Source organism: Podarcis melisellensis, assembly GCF_964234715.1.
Source record: "Podarcis melisellensis genome assembly, chromosome: 6".
NCBI lineage: Eukaryota > Metazoa > Chordata > Lepidosauria > Squamata > Lacertidae > Podarcis > Podarcis melisellensis.
Genome location: NC_138538.1, coordinates 77,298,188 through 77,320,227, shown reverse-complemented (window position 1 = coordinate 77,320,227; position 22,040 = coordinate 77,298,188). Strand labels below are relative to the sequence as shown.

The 22,040-nt window shown below is 42.8% G+C and overlaps 2 long non-coding RNA genes across 5 annotated transcripts in view; both read left to right on the top strand.

Annotated features, from left to right (window-relative positions):
* Positions 1-22,040, top strand: part of LOC309372463 — a 143,849-nt gene that overhangs the window by 73,476 nt on the left and 48,333 nt on the right. The window lies entirely within an intron of this gene.
* Positions 4,377-20,110, top strand: LOC309372479. The gene is made up of 3 exons (XR_014169524.1): positions 4,377-5,310; positions 19,130-19,217; positions 19,779-20,110. It is a non-coding gene; the product is annotated as an uncharacterized lncRNA (long non-coding RNA).

Genomic DNA, 22,040 nt, shown 5'->3' with positions numbered 1-22,040 from the left:
AGTCATCAGAACATGATCTGACCTTAGAACATCACCTGGCCTCCCAAAAACAGCATTCCACAGGTAAACCTCCATGATCCACACTACAGTGCACAACAAAGAGAGATCAAGCATCAAGATAGTGCAGCAGATCAAAGAGTTCTTCGGGAGGAACTAAATTTTTCTGAGGGCTGGCTCACATCTGAATGTTCACCATCTGCTACGTCATTGATTACAGGTGGGTCTTCTCCCAAGTAGACTCTTTCGCCAAAGGAGATGCTTGGCAGCCCAGTGGAGTCTGCTATGCCAACTCTATGATTCTTACTGGGTTCCACTGCCACCTCTTTCCAATTTCTTGGTCTCAGTCTTTTTTTAAAAAAAATAAAATAAAATCCTTGCAGCTCAAAAAAGCAGCTCTTCCTATAATAACACAGAAGTAGGAACTCCCCTGAGAACTTTGCTGAAATTATCTCAGAATATCTCAGCTATACTGCATGAAGGAAAGCATATTTCCTTACTTTACTTTGCAATTTTCTTCCCTGTGAAACATTACTGGCACAACCCTGCACAGGAAAAAACTGGCCCTTGCTTGAAGTTGTGAGGAGATTTTATATAATGGTAGCCTGAGAGACCCAGAATGCCCACACTCACTTTCTTTGAAGTACTGACCCAAGCCTGGAGGGAGGACCCTAAATCTATCATTCTGAATTTTTCAAATGCTGGCAGGGCTTTTTAACAAATGGAAGCTTGATTTGGCAGCCATAAGGCATCCTGCTTCACCTTGAAATCAACCATATCTCTGTAGCCTTAGGCCCCAGTCCGGCAAAGCATTATAAACCCACGCTTAACATTTCACTGTTCCATTTGGGACTGTGGAGACATTGAGCGGCTGAAAACTCAGTACACAGTGAAGTGTTTTAATGGATCGAAATACCGGTTTCTACATCTAAAGAAAAGGGTAATGATAGGCCCAGAGTAGTGCTTAGCATCGCACAAAGGAGGCGTGAGGATAACGTCTTAATGACATTCTTTGAGAATCTTGGATAGAAGGCAGCACAGGAATGCAAACTAAACTCCTATTCCTGCAAGCAGAAAGTTATGTGGGCAGAAAATTATGTGCTCAAAGGTGAAAGCTCCCTTAAAAAGCAAGGGTAGCATTAGGGTTTGACAACCTGACCACTTACACTGTATTACATAATTTTAATGTGACATGCATGGACTACAAACTCCCACTTTCCTGCTGGCTACAAATGAGGTGTTTGGGCAGCTGCCTTGTCTTGCTTGGCCTTGGAGACATTACAGGTCCTAGCGTACCATTCCCACAGACCTCCCATCTGTCCTGACTGTACCTATTTTCAGGCATCTCTCCACAGTAGATTACTGTCTCACTCCCCCCCCCCCATTTCCCTTTTGGGAGTGCTTTGTTAAACTGTTGTTTGTGGCTAGATTTTTACCCTTTGATGTTCTACTTTCTGCCCAAGATCTCTGGCCAAAGCGGGGTGATACCTATTGTTTCTAGAGGCTGATGATGAGGCTAATGCAATCAACAAAGGGATGGCATCCATATCAGGGATGGGGTACCTCTGATCCTAGGGTATTTAGCTTACAAGGCTGTTTCCACCACAACCACACACACCTGCCCCACACCTGGTGTCATTATATATGATCAGCTGATCTAGGGGGAGTTCAGTTCTGCTTGATACAGAAAGCTGAATGGAACCCTTGCTCAGCATAAGTGTTTGTTCAGACTATGTTGAAATAGGCTGCTTTAATGTTAAAAGTCTGGATTTTATTTCCCTGCTTCTTCACTCATTTTAGTCCTTACATCTAAATTACATTTCCCTCTTGGTTTCTTGCTTTTGTTTTTTAAGAAGCACTACGGTCTCTTTCATCACTGTAACATTTGCCACCTGAGTCCTATCATTGCCTTTCCAACCTTTTTCTCATTATGGGTGAGGCACTCAGTTGATTGACCCAACTTGCTAAGGCTTAAAAGCTTTCTCTTTTACTGAACTTTGATTTATTGTCTGTCTACTGATAATAGCAATGACATCCCAACTTGTTCTAGCCTCGTGTTGTAAATGGCTTGCCTGCTTTGTAATAGGTGAATAGGGTACATTTAGTTAAATATATATATATATATATATATATATATATATATATATATATATACACTCTTATCTGATGAAGTTGGAGAACTTGAAGTCTTGCTCACTCTTTTTGGCCTAATAAAGGTATTGCCCTTATATGAATTATGGGCTTTTGTGTTCTTCACTCAAGGAATCCTAGTATAATTTGATGTCTGTAGAATTATGAAAAATGAGTCCCAGGCTGCATTCTGTTTCGCTTTTATGAAGTTTTATGTTTCACTTTTATGAAGTTTTATGTGTGGCTCTTGTTGTACACCACCCTGATATTTTGCATGAGGGGCAGTCTAGACATAATTTTATATATAATTAAGAATAAGAAAATTCTATGCCCATTTATCTGGGGATACGCTTCTGCATAGTCAACATATAATTGTGATGGTTGACGTGTGCCAATTCCAACAAGCTACTCAAAATATATCTGAAAACTGCTGTTTTAAGCTGTAGTGGGATAAAAGCTGAGAAGTCAAAATATATAATAGGTTTTAATGCAGTAGACAATAAATATCCATGTTGTAAGCATTTCCCCCCCCCCCTTTTACTGCTTCTCCAGCTCACAAACAGCCAGTTCACATGTGCAAGTGTATCACTTTACCTTTTGAGGGCTTTTAGATGAATGTAGGCTCTGACTCCCTTTTGTGTTTGAGAGGAAGTGAGGTGAAAGGAAGCCTGCCATGTATGCAGTTAGACCCATGATGGGCATCAGGTATTGACCATACATGTGTGAACCAAAGTCATCATGGTGTGGTGGCAAAACATCTGCCTTACATGCAGAAGGTCCCAAGTTCAACCCAACCTTCTCCAGGTAGGACTGGGAATGTCCCCTGCCTGGAGCCTTAGAGAGCCACTTCCAGTTGATGTAGAAATACTGAGTTAGATGGACCAATGGTCTGACTCAGTTGAAGGCAGAGGGTAAGAGTCAGGAACTTAGCCTGTGACATAGGACTTGAGAGCCCAGAAGTCAAATCCCTGCTCAGCCATGAAACTCACCAAGTGGCCTTAGGCCAATTGCTGTCTCTCCATCTAACCTCCCTGTGATGATAAAATGGACAGGGGAAGAGTCATGCTCATCATCTTAAGCTTGTGAAGGAAAAGTGGGACATAGATTTAATAATAATAATAATAATAATAATAATAATAATAATAATAATAATAATAAAAATAATCCTAAGGCTCTGTGTATGGTCCTAGACATAGAATCTGTGGCTGTAGCCACAGATGAGGAACACAATGTTTTTGTTTCTTTACTTCCATGTTGGGATTTAGATGTGCCCCCATTATTCCTCTTTCCTTTTCTTTGGATGCATAGAAGAAGATATGGCTGCTGGAAAATGCCTCCCTTTTCGGTAATCTAATGAGGTTTATCACTTTGCTGAAATATGCTTGTGAGTATTTTAATCATTATTGCTCATTTGACGGCTGTGTGCAATCAATAAACAAGCTCAAACATCTGTTGCCCTGAAAAATGGATCAGATTAATTAAATGATGTTCCATATACATTTATTAAGGGAATGCTGTCAGAGAACCTTCACTAATAATCGGGAGGTGTCGAGGGTGGAGAATCCTGATGGAAAATAATGCCAGTCAACTCTCAAATGAAATACCTCTCTAAAGAGAAAGCCCACACTCCCCCTCTTTTGTTGTAGTATTTGAATATGCATGCAGGCATGCATATGCTCTTAGGCAGTAGTAAGCTGAAACCAATATGCCCCCACCCAGAAAAAACACCCCACCCCTATGGATTTTGAAGTTTTCTGCATATTCTTCCATATTCTTGAAAGCTGGCAAATATTTGGTATCAAGCAGCGTTTGACATCCAAGGATTTTTCAGAAGCATGCAACATTTGCCTGCATCAGGCTTGCAACAGAATTTAGATAACCGTTGTCTAAACTTGTGTGATTAGGCTTTCAAATTTTCTGCAAAGCCTGTACTTGTATTGCAGGCTCCCTGCCTCAGACCTCTCCTGCCTCTCACCCACCACATGAATGGCAGTGGGGGATGCAGGCCAGATCCGCCCAAATTGTTGAGTTGTGTTTTTTAAGGGGAACTGCCAAAGTGGTAGAGCTTTTTTTGGTTGGGGGGGGGGACAGGCTTCTCCAGTTAATTGATTACTTTCAATGCTTTTCAATATATATATATATATTGGGGGGGGGGCTGTAATTACTTGAAGGCAAGAAAACCTCGGAAGAGGAAATAGGGCTGAACTGACAGAGACATGGGGAAAACCCTTCTTAGCCCTGCCTCTATAGATCATTGTCTGTTAAATGAGATGAGGTGAAGATTCAGGTTCCTGAAGCTTTGCGGTAGGGTGGAATGTTGTGGATTGAGGACCCTGAGCTGGCAGAGATGATGAGCACCTAGAAGATCTTCCTGCTTTCATTAGAAACTCAGTCCTATCCAATAGGCCACCTGTGAGCACCATGCTTACGCCACAGAGGAATAGAGCAATAGTGAGAGCTGGGTTGGATGGCTTAGGAAGAGTGGTTAACATTCAGGTCTGCCATGTGGCTGCCAGTTTCCAGAACTATTGATGGTATCACAGTTTCTGGAACAAATGATGCTTAGAAGTCCTCTTAAGGGGGCTTTGGCAAAGGTCTCTGCATAGGGGTCCTCTCATGGAAGTGTCCTGAATCCCTGCTTGTCTCAGAGATAAGAAACCTCAGGCCTTGGGGCCACACTCTTTCCACAACACCATGTAGGATCGTAGAGAGAAAGTTATATTGAGTTAGTCCATTGGTCCACCTGCCCTAGTGGACCAGGGGTAGATGGACTTCAACCTTGTGGGAGCTACTTACCACCACCCCCATGACCCCAAATGCCTCCCTGAGGTCCATCATCTAGCCCCAAGTGTAAAATAGAAGAAGGGGCAGATATACATGGTCATTTGTGTATCTCAGCCAAGATTGCTATCCTTGCACACAAAAATCCACTTCTGGGTTCCCCTCTCTGTCATAGCAAAGATGGGGGTAGTGAGTTGTTGCTGAAAAGGAAGAATCAGAAATGCTTCCTGATCTTCTGCAAATGTGAGTGTTTATGTCAAGGTTTATTCACAGGAATATTCACAGCAGCGCAGACCTTTGTCCCCCATGGCAAAATCTGTAGATCCAGCACTGCAGCAGCTCCCATTGTTCCTGACTATTGACCATGCTGGCAGTAGCTGATGGTCCAACACCATCTGCAAGGCACTGCCTTGGCTATCATGGCATAATATGTGCAAAACGTGATGTGTGCCTATTTGGGAAACACATGAATTTTAAACTGGGAGATCGTTTTAAATGAACAATTTAAATGAATGATGTAGAGACAGGCCTCAAGGCATAAATATTTTTGTGGGGGGGTATTTATGCTCTTAATTATTGTTTGATGTTTGTGTTTGTGCAGCAGAGCCGCTGTGATAAAATCTCTCTCTCTCATATACAGAGGAGAAATAATAATAATAATCTCAGTAGCCCCTGCTTCTGAAATTATTTTGGGAGGTGTTACAGTGGGAGAGGCAATCGTTCCAAGCCGCGTATCTAAAATACCCACAAGTCTAATGCATGCAAAAGGGCACCTTGGGTTGAATTTATTATGGATTCAGAGCTGTCATCACTCTCCCCGTGATTGCTTCTTCACTTGCTTATATAGAAAGACAAGCAGAACACAAGGTGTACTCACCAGGAGTTAAATTAAGAAGTGGATATAGCAGGGATGGAGCCCTTATTTATTTATTTTAAAAAAGAATCTTGACTCACTCCTCATTCCCCCTCTCACCCTGCCCCCTATAGAAATCAGGTAATTTAAATTCAGGGGCTCAAATCTTTATTTAGAATGGTAAATGGCTACCTTTTATCCCATGGGTCGGGTGCTTTTTACTGTGATTTCCCTCATCTTTTACGGCAAAGAAATGATGAGCCCTTTTCCATTGATACACCAAAAAGAGCCACATGAAAGGCTTAGCACACCTCAGAAAGTATTCTGGAACATCTAATGTCTGGAATATATGCAGAATAGCAAAGAGAGGGGGGTAGTGCTGGGGACCCTGTTAAAAGCTGTTCTCCTGTGTATTTAAGAGGAACAGATATAACAATGCAGGCAGCCCCGGAGCAAGAGTGACTCACTGCATAATTTCAACAGATAATGTAAAAAATTCTGTTCTATATTATCCAGCCATACACAGGTGCTGTACTTTACCTCATGATTTGGTGATATACTCCCCTCTTTTCCGACATGTTAATTCCAGATTTGTTCCTGCCCCTTTTTATTCTTAATCAGTTGACTATCCTGCTGCATTATTATCACCATTTTGTAATGAAATATGGAAACTTTTGCAGGGTTGCCAGATTTCCGGTATCTAATGTGCAGGGCTTAGTGCGTACCCTCCAACATCCTGCTGAGGCAAATTGGGACATGAATTTGTTGGAGACCCTGCCCCTCTCACTCAGGTCTTTCCCCTCTTATTTGTGTCCCCCTCTCTCTTGGCTCCTCCTCCCTCTCTCGGGGCTGACCACTCCCCCCCCCACTGCGCCATCCTGCCGGCACTGGCTCTGGAAAGAGCAAGAGGAGGGGGCAGTGCACGGGCACAAGGTGAGAGTGTGGCACCCAAAAATGTGCATGTTTTGGTCCTGCATCTTGTGGGAACCAACTGACCCACACCAGAGCATGGGACCCAAAAACACAAGTGGGACATCCTAGAATACAATCAGAAACCGGGAGAGCTCCTGTAATTCTGGGATGTTCTGCTTAAGACAAGACAGTTGTTCAGTATGTTGATGGTGTCTGTCACATGTCAGGGCTTAGTGATATAATGCCATGAGGTATGGCCTGGCAATATTGAAATACCTACATTGGCTCCCAGTATGTTTCCGAGCACAATTCAAAGTGTTGGTGTTGACCTTTAAAGCCCTAAACGGCCCTGGCCCAGTATACCTGAAGAAGCGTCTCCACCCCCATCTGCCTGGATGCTGAGGTCCAGCGCCGAGGGCCTTCTGGTGGTTCCCTCACTGCGAGAAGCAAAGCTACAGGGAACCAGGCAGAGGGCCTTCTCAGTAGTGGTGCCCGCCCTGTGGAATGCCCTCCCATCAGATGTCAAAGAGATAAACAACTACCTGACCTTTAGAAGACATCTGAAGGCAGCCCTGTTCAGGGAAGTTTTTAATGTGTGACATTTTAATGTATTTTTAATCTTTGTTGGAAGCCGCCCAGAGTGGCTGGGGAAACCCAGCCAGATGGGCGGGGTACAAATAATAAATTATTATTATTATTGCCAGTTCTCAAAATACCTGATATGTGGGTTGAGCCTGGAAGAATAATCCAATGGTAAAGGGACAGAAGTGTGAAGGCCTAGAAAAATAGGGAAAATCAAGAAAGTAGCTGTGGCTACACAGAGGGGTGTGGTTTGGAAAGATTTATAGGAGCCAGATAGGGAGACCTTGAAGGGCTGCACTGGCCCCCCAGACCTGAGATTCCTCACCCCTGCAACAGATCTTGTATCCAGCCTAGACATTTTGACATATGCCACACACAGGAATCATCATCCTGCAAAGCTTTCCTGGATCAAATGTTAAATGCCTTTCGCCAACTTCACATCACGCTATGAAGATGAAGAAGCAAATTGTTCTTTCTCTCCCACTTTTCTATTTCCTTACTTGGGAGCGTAGATGTGCTAATGTTAGTGTATGGATTGGTGCAACAGTTGAGCAAATACAACATTTTTGAGGTAAAATTTAGGCTGTTTCAGTGCATCCTTTATGCAGCATATTACAAGAAACACAAATACAAATAAATCGGAAAACAAGAGGAAATATACTTAGAGGAAGGCACAAAACAAATATTTAAATGATTTGTGACTTCATTCTTGCCTGAAGGGCTGCTGTATCTTTTTTAGAATTCATAAAGGAAGTCCCCCAGGATATTTCACAGTGTGACGGTACACAGCCTACTTTCGTGACAGGTCATTATTGCATATCATGCTGGGATCCGGTACCTGGCATGTGAGTCGCTGCTCCACCTGCCTCTGTCTCACTGTCCTCTGTAAATACAAGTAGAGGACATTGCCTTTGGAATCCTAAAAGTCCAAGAGAGCTCAAAAGCTGGCGAGTGATTGATTTGCCCTATAGGGCTCATGAAAAGTTAAGTCTGGGCTCAGATTCCTTGCCAAAAGCTAAGCAAGGGTCCAAGGACTACCAAACAACATTCCACTGTTTTTATTCAAGTAATATTCATACTATGTCATATTCCCTCCATATGTAAGTACTCTGCTTAATTTTAAAACAATGCAAAACCCAACAGGGGCCCTGCTCATAGCTATGGAAATAAAGTTTGGAATGGCATCTTCATACTATTCTATAAGTCCCATACAAATTTGGATTTATCACATGGGTCATGAGCAGGCATAGGCAAACTCGGCCCTCCAGATGTTTTGGGACTACAAGTCCCATCATCCCTAGCTAACAGGACCAGTGGTCAGGGATGATGGGAGTTGTAGTCCCAAAACATCTGGAGGGCTGAGTTTGCCTGTGCCTGGTCATGAGGACTGAGCACTCACATTTTCTTCAGGAACACGTATGCATTGGATTGTCCATGAGCTACTCGTCATGGTTCCTACATGCTTCACCCAAAATCAGAGGCAATGTGCCTCTTGAGACTTACTGGACTGCAACATGGGAGGTGGCTATTGTTCTCATGTCCCAGTCATGGGCTTCTCAAAGGCATCTGGTTGGCCACTGTGGGAAAAGGGAAGCTGAGGTAGATTTTTGTTTTTACACAATAAAATTGCAACTATACAAAAAAAGATGTAGGTTCAATCAATCCCCGTATGGGAGACCTGCATTTTCCTGCATCACAGGGGGTTGGACTAAATGATCCTCAGGGTCTCATCCTTCTTTGATTCTGTGATTCTATGATTAACACCTGTCTTGTACAAGGCTGACAAAGAAACTCCCGATCTGTGCAGTAGTTCTCAGTGGCAGGTGATATCACTCTAGTTTAACAGCCAATCATTTTTCCTATAGCACTTGGGGAATTGTAACTGTAGAGAGTCTCAGCACCCCTAACAAACTACAGTTCCCAGGATTCTTTGAGGAAACCCACGGCTGTTTATTGAGGTATGGTGCTGCTTTGCATCTATAGTATGGAAGGGCCTCAGATACAGCTCAAAATGCAGTCATCCTTTGGATTCTGCACTTCAACAGAATTTTGTGATAAAGTTCTCAGCTCATAAAGCATGCCAAAAATTAATAGTCCAGGAGGTGTGAATTAAGTTGCTTCGTCTCCTGTTTTCCTTCTCTATAATATGCCAAAACACCAGAAAACCAGTGCAGACTCTGATGTCATGTTCTTTTGTTTTCTTTGTACCAGTTAATTTATATTGGATAGGAAGGAGATAATTACTTGCTAGCATTCCAGGCACAAAGAAGAATGAAGAAAGCTAGTACTGTTTTAATCCTTTTCTTGCATGAATGCATATAAGCAAAACAAGCTCTTTTTTATGAATTAGTAGGTTAAGGACTCCTTGGTCCATCATCAAAAGAGGAGGCATAGCAAACACAACCTTAGCTTGACCATAGTCACAATCAGTGGGCTGTAATCATAATGTGATAAGTGGTCATTATGTAAGAAGTGAAAACGAGGTAAAAATGGGACTTCACCCAAGCAGATTCCTCCCACACAGCTGACTAATGTTCTTCTGTGTCTCTTTTGTGGGAATGTATCTGTGTTAAGAGCCAGCATTCTCTTTCATCCCTTCCACGCTTACACGGCTTAGCTGTGGGTAGATCTGACTCCACATTGTGCTCAGAATAACTACAGTTTTGTACCCGTTTACTGACCTGACACAATTGGTGTTTAGAGTAATCTCTGTTCTCGGATAACCAATGCACAACAAATAGAAGCTAAAAGGTTACACTGAAAATACTTCACTTCTGATCGAACATAGTAGGAGAATTGTCACGATTAAAGATATGAAATTCACACTTTTAAAACAGAGCATTGAATCTCTGTTGAGATGTGTGAATAATGCAGTATATCAGCCTCAAAATTTCCCACACCCACCCTTGAAACACAGAATAAATTGTCAATGAATTCACAAGTAAGTTTGCTTTTAAAAGTTCCAAGGATGTGCTTCACCTAATTAAAGATATTTGGGTTGTGTAGTTTTTTGTTTGTTGTTGAGGTGATTTTTCTTGACTAGGCCTTGCAGACGCGCAGTACATAAAAAAATCATGACAATGAGAGCATAAATCATACGATAAAAATACCTGCTTGATTGTTAAGAGGATAAGAGGCATAGTACGTTATGGTGCCCAAATAAAAACACCTTTCTGTGTGACTGACAGGGCTGGCCTCTTTTCAACAATCTGCAGAACTAAATGCAACCTTCAGCTCTCATTGCAGAGTATAGATGCATGTTTTAAAAAGTTAAATCATTTCACTCTCTCTTAGGAACATGTAATGAAAACAATCGATAAATTAGTGGTATGCTATTTTACACAATTTCAGAACAGCAAATGAGTTTAAAAGCATTCTCGAGGCTGTCTTCTGGATGTCACCGATCTGCCTTCTGAAATCTTCACCTCTGCCCCCTCCGTCTTTCTTAGTAATAGCTTCAGTCATTTTATTGATTTGTTTTTACCCCCGGATGTTAAAGCAGTAAAAGTAGCTGTGACTCTCAATTTGACCAAGCAGCATCATGCTGACAGCACAGTGAGGCTTGAATCACAACATCCTGCTAAGTTTTAAAGTCCTTATGCTACCAAGGTAATCGGTAGGAATGATGGCACAAGGAAGAGTCGCAATTATCTTTGCAATATACATTTGCAAGACAACAGGGCAGACCAGTGGGATTTGAAACTGCCATCATTATCCGACACAGAGTGGATGCAGCTCCCACTGAATGTTGGAGCCCTCCAGGTAACAAAGTTCCGTTTTCACTACTTGGGCTGACTTTACAACAGTGAGCTCCTCACAGAATGATAGCAAGAGGTATGGGTTTGCAAGACAGGGCAGGTGCAAGGGTCTTGAGTGTCTCAGGACAGCTGTTGTTGTTTAGTCGTTTAGTCATGTCCAACTCTTCGTGACCCCATGGACCAGAGCATGCCAGGCACTCCTGTCTTCCACTGTCTCCCGCAGTTTGGTCAGACTCATGTTTGTAGCTTCGAGAACACTGTCCAACCATCTCGTCCTCTGTCGTCCCCTTCTCCTTGTGCCCTCAATCTTTCCCAACATCAGGGTCTTTTTCAGGGAGTCTTCTCTTCTCATGAGGTGGCCAAAGTATTGGAGCCTCAGCTTCACGATCTGTCCTTCAGGACAGCTACCGACTCACTTATGAGGTTTATGAAAACTAGACCAAACCTTCATGCAGATACTCTGTGTGGTCTTTGCTGTCCTCTCAATTTTCACTTTCCTTATAATTAAAGACAGCACCGGCATGCCAAAACTTGGAAGCTGATACTTTTATTTTTAATATTTTAATGACACATGGCTTGGCTTGCTTGCGCTGGAGCTCCTCCACACTTCCGTTTGCCCTGCTGCATTCCCCTGGGGAAAACCCAATCATTAGCACTGATTCAGAACAAACGTCAGGGACGCAAGTGGCGCTGTAGGCTAAACCACAGAGCCTAGGACTTGCAAATCAGAAGGTCGGCGGTTTGAATCCCTGCGACGGGGTGAGCGCCCGTTGCTCGGTCCCTGCTCCTACCAACCTAGCACTTTGAAAGCACAAAGAGTAAGTAGATAAATAGGTACTGCTCCACCAGGAAGGTGAAAGACGTTTCTGTGTGCTGCTCTGGTTCGCCAGAAGCGGCTTAGTCATGCTAGTCACATGACCCGGAAGCTGTACGCCGGCTCCCTTGGCCAATAAAGCGAGATGAGCGGCGCAACCCCAGAGTCAGTCACGACTAGACCTAATGGTCAGGGGTCCCTTTACCTTTACCAGAGCAAACGTCAATTGGGTTTTCTCCAGATGGGTGTTTGCTCCAATTTAGCACTACAGGAGTGGGTTTCCAAGGGGGAAGCTGCAAATCCGCTCAGACCCATGCCTAGAAATCACTTGACGGGTGGAAAACTGTTTAGACCCATGCACGGAGCAAGTATGGATGAGTCCCTCGTCACCTTACTTTTCAAAGGTGGTATGCTGTCAGAACTCTGCTGGATGTATCAAAAATGACTGCGCCAGGGGGAAATAGCAAACCGAGGGCTGCAATCTTATACCCACTTCCCTGGGAATAAGCGCCATTGAAATCAATGGGACTTACTCCTGAATGAAGACGAATAGGATTGCACTATAATATAAATTCTCCTGAACAAGCTTGTACAGGTGAAGGTCTGCAGCTGAGCAGTGGCTTTGTATGGAAAGGGTCCCAGATTCAATCCTCAGCATCCAGGTAGCACATGGGCTGACTCCTGTCTGAAATCATTGTGGACAGCGCTGAGTTAAATGGGTCAATGCCTTGTCAGCATCCTTTGTTCCTATATACCTACTTCAAGTAATGATCATGCTATTGTTTCCATAACCACCAGTCCTTAAGTGAAGCAGCAATCTCTCTGGAACCCCTTGTTATCCAATAATATGTTTCCTTACTTTCAGCTTGCTTCAGCATCATATTAACCTTAATGATGTTAATGGAAAGCATTTGCAGCATTTCTCCACCTTCCTCCCCCCCATACTAGAGCCAAATAGAAACCACATTTTGTCTCTCTTGTGTCCCACATACCTGTGCATAAACCCCTCACTTACTTCTGAGTAGACATGGTTAGGACTGTGCTGTAAGTCAACCACATCTTTGTGAACTGGGACATTTTACATGGAACTGTTGGAAATCTCTGTGGACTCCATATAGGCTGCAAGGGGTGGTAAGTGGATATTGGCCCTGGAAGCAAATACAAGAGTCATCTGCATTTGAAAGATGCTCTTGAGCTCCATGTTGCTTTTGCTAATCATCAGGCAAGGATCTGGTGGAAAGCATTTCAGATGCTTATCAACGCTGTTGAACTCTGCCCAGAAGTCTGATGTCTTATCAGTAGTCTGGAGAAGGTTGCCTTCCATATCCACCTCCTGTCTAGAAATAGTAACATGTAGGTGAAAACAAAAAATGCAATACAACAGAATGCTTTAGGGAAGCTTTTAATGTTTGATGCATTACTGTATTTTAATATTTTGTTGGAAGCCGCCCAGAGTGGCTGCGGAAGCCCAGCCAGATGGGCAGGGTATAAATAAATTATTATTATTATTATTATTATTATTATTATTATTATTATTATTATTATGCACCTGGTGGTGGTTATTGTGGTGGTTGTTTAAAAGAAAGGTACTGCTATCTGCAGCAGCCATGACACCCTTCCAATTTTGTTGCTTAACAATGGGATTACTAAACAGATGCTGACATACTTTGTAAACCTTGTGCCATCACATCATTTAACAAGATTATGAACAGCAAATTCTTACAAGCAGTGGCAGCCAATAACAGTTTCCTATGTGAACCTGCTGGCAGCTCCTGCCTGGTGGGAGAGAGGAAGGGGTGGAATTCCTATCAGTCAATTAATTCCTGGTGTTTTCTTTTTACAGTGGTACCTCGGGTTACAGACGCTTCAGGTTACAGGCAATTCAGGTTACAGACTCCGCTAACCCAGAAATAGTACCTCGGGTTAAGAACTTTGCTTCAGAATGAGAACAGAAATCATGTGGTGGCTGTGCAGCAGCGGGAGGCCCCATTAGCTAAAGTGATACCTCAGGTTAAGAACAGTTTCAGGTTAAGAACGGACCTCCAGAACAAATTAAGTTATTAACCCGAACACACACTCTGCACAGAGGGGCAATGTCACTGCCTTCCCCGTCCCCTAGCCTAGCCCTCACATCCTCTCCACCAGGTGAGGGGGTGGGGTTATTGGTGTTAGAATTCTTGCTCCATGATTGCAGTCATGGGATTGTTGTCTATCACATGAGGGTATATGTTTTGACTCCACACAGTGGGAAGTGACGGAGACAGGATGTTTGTGTTACTGTGTTCCGTGAAGTGGGACTATTGTCCTTTGTTCTTTTTGTCTTTGCTGTCTGATGCTAGAGAGAGAGGGAGACATGTTGCAGTGCTCCGTGTGTGTTTATATGTAAATAAAGTAGATTAGCCAAAATGCTGAGTTGCTGAGGTCTGTCACGCGAACTGTATAGACTCTGCAGATCCCTAAGTGTGCCGTTGTCTGTTGGCATCGGTTTCTGTGATGTTTGGGCAGAAGAAAGCTTTTGAAGCTCCTGAGTGAATGGCCAGGAGGGAGAGAACATGCCAGTCGGGCATGTGTCTCTGCCAGAGTCCTACTCAAGTGTAGGACGAGCTCCTGACAATTGGTTGGTGCTATGCCCCTCCCTGAAAGAAAATAAACACCTAGAAATGTGGCAGCCCCACCTAACAAAAAATGCTTTCTATAGAGCTGTTCCATCACAAGATTGTTGATCCGATAATGAAGGTTTCCTGAAATTTAGGATCTACATCATAAGTGAACCAAAAAACACAGCAAGGATTTCCTACAAATGCTGAACACATCCTGAGATTTTTGTCTTGCTTCACCAAGAGACACTTGCTTGTCTACCCCTGTTGTGTATGAAAGAAAAGCTGGAATTAATGGTGTCTGTTTTGGTTTTGTTTTTTTTAAGAATAATGTTTGCCTTGTAAAATTGTGTGTGTGTATGTGTGTGTGTGTTTGCAGCTTCTCTCTCAGTGGTGTAGTCACTTCATTTCAAATGACTTTTTGGGCAGCAGGCTGACAGGATGAGAAAGCACACCATCTTGGGAGAGACTTCAGCGTGTGTTGAGCCAAGTGAGTTCAGGATCATTTAATTCAAAATCTCCACATAATTTCCTGTTATTTAAACCATTATTAAGAGATATCCTTCAGCTTATCTCATGTGAAGCGTAAGCTTCCCTCGGTATTAACTTTGACACATACTGTGCACTTCAGGGATTATATTAATTTAGGCAGCAGTACCTGGTAGTGAGCATTTGATTGCACACGACACAGACGGATTTACTCTTGTTATTGATTTGTTGGCAAATATATTGGGTGAAAATCCCTCGGTATTGCTGCAAGCTCTGCCTTCCACATATTATTGGATTCGAGAGCTATTTTCCTCTGTGTTTAAACTTGGCGATATCTTTCCAGAAAAAGAAGGGCCCAGGTGGAAGATGGAAAGGGAATGTTTGCGAGGAGTTTGATGAAATGGAAAGCTCTGTTTGTTTTTTATGGTCCCATTTACAAAGAGATTTTTATTGCATTAACTTGGTTTTAATGTGGGCATGTGACCTCTTTTTCTTCCCATTTCCAGAGACCAAAGCAGAAGACATAGAAATGCTTTGCTAAAAAAAATACAGGAAGTCCCGCTAACCCTATTAATTTCATGCAATAGAAGAAATGGGGGCAGGCAAACATTCTTAAAGCCTGAGCACAATTAAAAAGTAATGTTTGGTTTTAAAGAAGAGATGAGTCCCCATCAATCCCTTGGTTTTCAAATGCTCAAAATTGGCACTCCTGCCATTTTCCTTCCTTCCAGATGGTTTATATTTTTCTACAGCCATCTGCTTCTCATTTGTAGCACTTTTCTTACGACTTAGTCATATGTGCCTCAGTTGGCCTTTACCTGTTTAAAGCTAACCTGGATGATTCAATTACACATTTCTCCTGCTGCTTTAAAGCAGATTTTGCTCTTCTCCAGAGGTTGCCAGAACATTACAGACTCTAGTCAACTTAACTTCAACTACTTCCCTCATCTGTAGAACAGATTACTCCTCTGCATATATATATATATATATTGCTGGCTATGAACGTTTCTTGTCAATTTAGCTATCTGCGAAGGAAATGGCAAACATCTGTCTTCCTAGCACACACCACATTGCATTACGCTTTTGTGGTTCTTCACGCCATGCTTCACGATGCTTCTACAGCCTCCTGGACTCAGCAAGGAGCACACTTGCACTGCTGCTGGTGCCCCAGTACTTCAACAGGGCACACCAACAACCCATACCTGCCTCTGCCCCTACCTGCCTCTGCATTTGCACCGAGTTGGAGCTTCTGCATCCCTCTGGTGCATGCATGCCTGGCACCGGTGGGTCACATTCTGCCTCTGCTTACCACTTCCACCACCCATTACAGGCTGACTGCTGCTGGTGTTTAAATATATGGTATTAAATATACCAGTACTTTGAGTATTAAATAAAATATCAAAGTTGTTCTGTTTGATGTTTAAAATATTGATTTCTTAATTTGGGGTAAAAAAAATTAGGGTTGTCTTATACATGGAAGCGTCTTATACACAGGGGGAAAATGGTAATTCATGATCAGCAGGAGGCTGGGAGCCCCATTTAAATTTCCCACAATGCCCTAGATTCCCCAATACTGGACCACTGCCGCTTCCCCAAATCCAATGCAAGTAAGCCCACCGTGTGCTGACATAGGATGGGGGCCACCAGAGAACCTTTGAGTGCAGGCCCTAAAACCTGGAGTTGGCTCTGTGTGTCTGGGATCCGCAAAGGGGTCACATGATTCCTCTCCTTCTTGCAATATGCAGATCCGTCTCTTACTCCACTGTCATGCTGGTCTGAGCAATCCACCATTTTTGAGACTGCAGGGACAGGCCTTCTGTTGGAGAAGATGTGAAAGAGATGACTCTCAATCTACCACCATACATAAAAGCAAGGAATTGTGCACAATCAAAATATTGCAGCACCATTCTCAACCTTTCACAGCTGTCAGTATTTTTACAAGCCAAGTAAAAGCAGTCTACTTTTTTCCAGAATAGCAGTGGAATGACTATGACATGTGGAATCATCCAGGGAAATGGGGGGGGGGTTGCAGCAGCCATAACCCCATGAAATGTATGTTGGGGGCAGTGTTCCAGGGTTTGCATCTAAAATGTGAGCACAGAAAGCCGCTTTCTTTGCTCAATATGCATGGATTGCCTTTGCCTGTCAGCACTGTGGCCCATAGATTGCAGCAAAATACAAAGCAAGGTTTGGCCCAGTATCTTGTCTGTGTGATGGGCTCATGGGAAAAAGCTGTCCCATGAGCCCTTGCAGAGGAGGGAAGGGAAAGCCTTTGCAAAGCCACTTTCCATGGAGTTCAGGGCCATTTTGCCTTGAGAGCTTCCCGCCAGCCCACCCTCTAGTTAGAGCCTTCACTGAGCAATTTTAGCTCACTGACCAACAGGGCCAGAATTTATTTTTCTCTCAACCTGATTGGCACTTGGTTGGGTTTTTTCCCTTCTTTTCCCTCAGTAAAATTATGGCCTTCCTTTGTTAGGTGGGAAAATGTTGTTTGTTGTGGGCAGAGGTGACATTCGGAAGGATCAACATAGCATAGCGGGAACCCGATATGGGGCCTGAGTGGAGGATTGAACGTGGCAAACCCAAACCTGGGATATCTGCCTGTTTGGAATCTGCACCCTTGTGCCTAGTGAGACCTTGCTTGCTTGGCTCGCACCATGGCAAGGTTCAACACTGGCCAACTCCCATGGAACAGGTTTGGGCTGGTCCAAACCCGGCAGATACATTCCATCAACATGGGGCTTGGGGAGTGATGAACTGATCCTGGGACCCAATGCCATGCCAACCCTTGCCCTGCCTGCTGCTGTCAATAAAGATTTGGCCTGATTTTATCCCATCACTGTTGTACAGCCTGGTTATTTTGCTGCAATCATGGGTCACATAATGCACCTTCTGGGGCAAAAGGATTGCTTTTGGCTGCCTACAGGATAGAATATGTGCTGAAGAACTAGGCTTAAACATCTTCCAAGACAATAATGCCCATTTACACCACAAAGAACCCATAACCCACCTACTTTCAGCAGCCAGAAACAGCATAAGCAGACACTGGAGAGACCTGTCAGGAGTAAGCATGGGCCAATGGTACCAAATAGTATGGGAAACAGCCTTACTAGAAAAATTAACCAATAAACTGAAACTGACATGGGGACAAACACAAGAAGACGCCTTTACCCCGGTATAACGCCACTTTATCACATACACAGCCCAACAAAACAATGACAAAAATCTACCAACAGCATACAAATCAATAACCTGATCCAAAACACCCACCCACCCCACTCACACATGAAAACAAAGATCACCACAGTCAATCACAAACAAACAACCACACCTTAGGCCAGCCCCAACCTCTCTCACCACCAAAGGAACACAAGTGAATAGCAGAGAACTTGCACAAGCAACGCTGGCACCAAACCCTACATATATTAAGTAAAATAGAAACATCGCCACCTGACCCCACCCCCACTCACCTTCCCCCCTCCACCTCTTTCCCTCTCTTCTTCCTAATGTCTCAACAAATGAAACTGATTTGTAAAAAAATGTTACGGGGAGGGGGAGAGAGAGATTACACATACTTTTGTAAACCAAGAAAATCTTTAATAAGAATACATTAAAAAACAACAACAGACAAGGCTTGGCAGTGGCTCCATCTCCAACACCATATGTGCAAAGTGTGGGGAAACTAGGCAGTTGTTGCCACATATGTGAATTGGCCCTGAATAGCTGGAGAGCACTATGTTATTTCACTAATGAGATGTCCTTCATATTGTCATTTTATGGTACCAATCACATTAAGACGTTTTTCACTTGAAACTAGCTGTTTAGCTTCTGCACAACATGAAGGATGTCACACATTATATATTTATATATATATATATATATCTGACTGTGGTAACACTGGATTTTTAGAACTTTTCATATGGAAACTGTTGGACCTCTACTCTGTGGAGGGCAGCGTTCATAAGTCAATCAACAAATAAGTGTTTCAGCATGTCGTACGTCTTTGCAGTGTCCTGCTCAGAAGCACATGCCTGGATTAGCAGATAAGATATATATTAATCTGCGTATTTATGAGTGTTTGGAAAACACTGAAGAAACAACAGGCGTGTTGTTCAACATAGAGCAATCTGAGATTAACACCTACCAGGGGAAATGTAAACATTAATTCTCTTTTGCTTTCTCCAAGTGTCTTATGACATTTCTTTATTGTGTGTAGAATAAACAATTAGGAGAAGATAAGATGGAGCAACAGTCTATGGATGTGTGCTTGTGAATTTAGCTGTTGGGAGCAAAACACCCAGTTAGTAAGCCTAACGTCACCAAGCATAAATAGGACAGATAATATTCAGAATTATTTCCAAAATTATTTTTCCATGTCTGTGCTTTGGATGGGACCATGGTCAGTCATTTTGTGGCTGTGAATTTTGACCCACACATGGCTAGCCCTTCCTCCAGAACAAGGGCAACTGAATTCCAAGGACAGAAATACTATTAGCCGACTATGTAGTGCCATTTTTCTGTGGTCTTTCCCAAATTATGCAAATTGCAGATGGGTACAATGTTTCTTATATGGTGTTCTTCATTGACTGGGGCTTCAAAAAGCCTTGGTACTTTAGCAACCATTTTTATGATAATGGCTTCTTTGTTTTATAACCTTGCCAGATGAGCCTCTTTTGGGGGGAAATTATGTTTAATGTATTCTGTTTGATTTTATTTGTTACTTTTTGGTATATAATATATATATGTATATATTTATCATATTTGCAACAGCAAAACAGCTCTGAGAACCAAGTAATAAGGCTTGTGCTCATACTATCCACATAGTGTCTATTGGACTATGATTTACCTGCACTTCTTGTTCACAGTATGGAAATGTTTGCCATGAGGATATTTCACATGAAACTGAGCCTCCTCCTTTTTCATTTTGAAAAAGTTCAACGTGCGTTAGGCATCCAAGTCATCATGTAAACAGTAGCACTCCAAATCCAGAAAAAGCATTTTTGCATGAATCACCCATGGCTTCTTGTGTGCCTGGCAGAGAGGGTATGTGCCACAAACAATAGTGAAGAGAAGACATCTGTCCATGTTCTTTTATGCCAATGAATATTAAAATCCCATTTAGCATGGGTATCCTGTTATATAGTGTAGTGATACCTCTAGTTACGGACTCGATCCATTCTGGGGTGCCGTTCACACCCCAAAAAGTCCACAACTAGAGCGCCGCTTCTGTGCATGGCGCAATAGAGTGCTTCTGTGCACATGTGAGGTGCGCAGAATGTTTCTGCACATGTGCAAGATGCGCAGAGCACTTCTGTGCATGCGTGCGTGATGAAACCTGGAAGTATACAATTCCGGGTTTGCCGCATTCATATCCTGAAAAAATGCAACTGGAGACTGATGTAATAAGAGGTATGACTATACAAAATAGTACATTAGGGAAGAGCAAGGGTCTCAGCTGTTCTGGTGCATAGAGTTAGGCTTGGCAAATATCAACTGTTTGGTGGTTCCTCTTGAAATTGTGGTTTGTTTATGTTGTTTGAGAAAATGTTTTTGTAGGAAAAATTACAGAATTGCACATGGAAAGTTACTGGTGAAGTGGCTAAGGTTGCAAGCACCTTGGGAATGGTGCACAGTCGCCTCTTTTTGGAAAAGATGCATTTCAAAGGTATCGAGATCTATGATCAGTATCACTGTCAGGTTTGGATTGTGTTTTAGGGCACTATCTGTGGTTGAAGAGAAAATAATGGGGCTTCAAATTAAAACACAGAAGAAGTTGTGGAGTTTGGATTTGATATCCCGCTTTATCACTACCCAAAGGAGTCTCAAAGCGGCTAACATTCTCCTTTCCCTTCCTCCCCCACAACAAACACTCTGTGAGGTGAGTGAAGCTGAGAGACTTCAAAGAAGTGTGACTAGCCCAAGGTCACCCAGCAGCTCCATGTGGAGGAGCGGAGACGCGAACCCGGTTCCCCAGATTACGAGTCTACCGCTCTTAACCAATACACCCTTACTACTACACAGGTTTGCAAGGACACATGGCAGTGTTGCAATATCCCCTCACTATTGGATAAATTCAAAGTAAGGACAAACACTGAACCCAGGCTACAGGCTGTGAAAGTTTCATAGCTATTGAGAGTTAGAATTCTAGTTTCAGTTGACTGAAAAGAGCCATCGCTATTCATTGGCTCAGCTATTGAGATATTACAGAATGTTTTAGAAATGTTCTAACTGGTCAGAAAATTAAAAATAACAGGGGTGGGGGGGACAAAGGACAGGCTGGAGAAGGTGGCAGCACTATGATGGCAAATTGTCAGGGCACAACTAGGCAACATGGTGGAATATCTCTCATAATATTTTAAAATGGTGAATGGGAGGGGTGAGCATGGGCTTTGTGTACTTGGCAATTAAAGCTAAATTTTGCATGGTGGTGCCTGTGATCAAGGAGTAGGTTTTCACTGAAGTTTGGATACAATAGGATGCCATTTTGAATCAAGCAGAACCTTTCAGAACTGCATAGATTTTAACCATTTGAAAGTAGCATTGATTTTTTTTTCAGTTTCTTAGAATTCCTGGGCAACACTGGCTATGAGATTGTTAGCATGTGTAGTTTTCCACTCTAATGTATGCACATTCTTTTCATTGGTACAAAATCCAGTATGTTTTTTGTACGTTTTATGTGATACACACTATTTTTAAGATTTCTCTCCCTTCTTCCCTCCTTCCCTTCCATTTTTACAATCCCACACCCACAACTTCCAATACTTGCATTATGTAAATATATGTCCTTTTATCACACTCTACATTTCTTGGCAGCAAGTCCAAGCTGTCTCCCCCTCATCCTAGCAATATTATTTGTCTTTGTGTAAAACATGTTGTGCCAAAGAAATTTCCGTCCATCTAAAATTTCCTTGCAGACACAGGAACAAAAGTGTACTCACCATCAAAGTGTCTTCAGATACATGGTGGGACGTGGGAGCGAATCCTAAGCAAATGGAAGGAAACTCACATTCTGGAAAGAAAGCTTATCTGATCTCAAGCCTTGTATTCTTCCTATTCAATAAGAATGCTGTTTTTCTTTTTAACACAGTTTTACAGTATGAGGAATCCAGCACAATAGAAACTAGGTT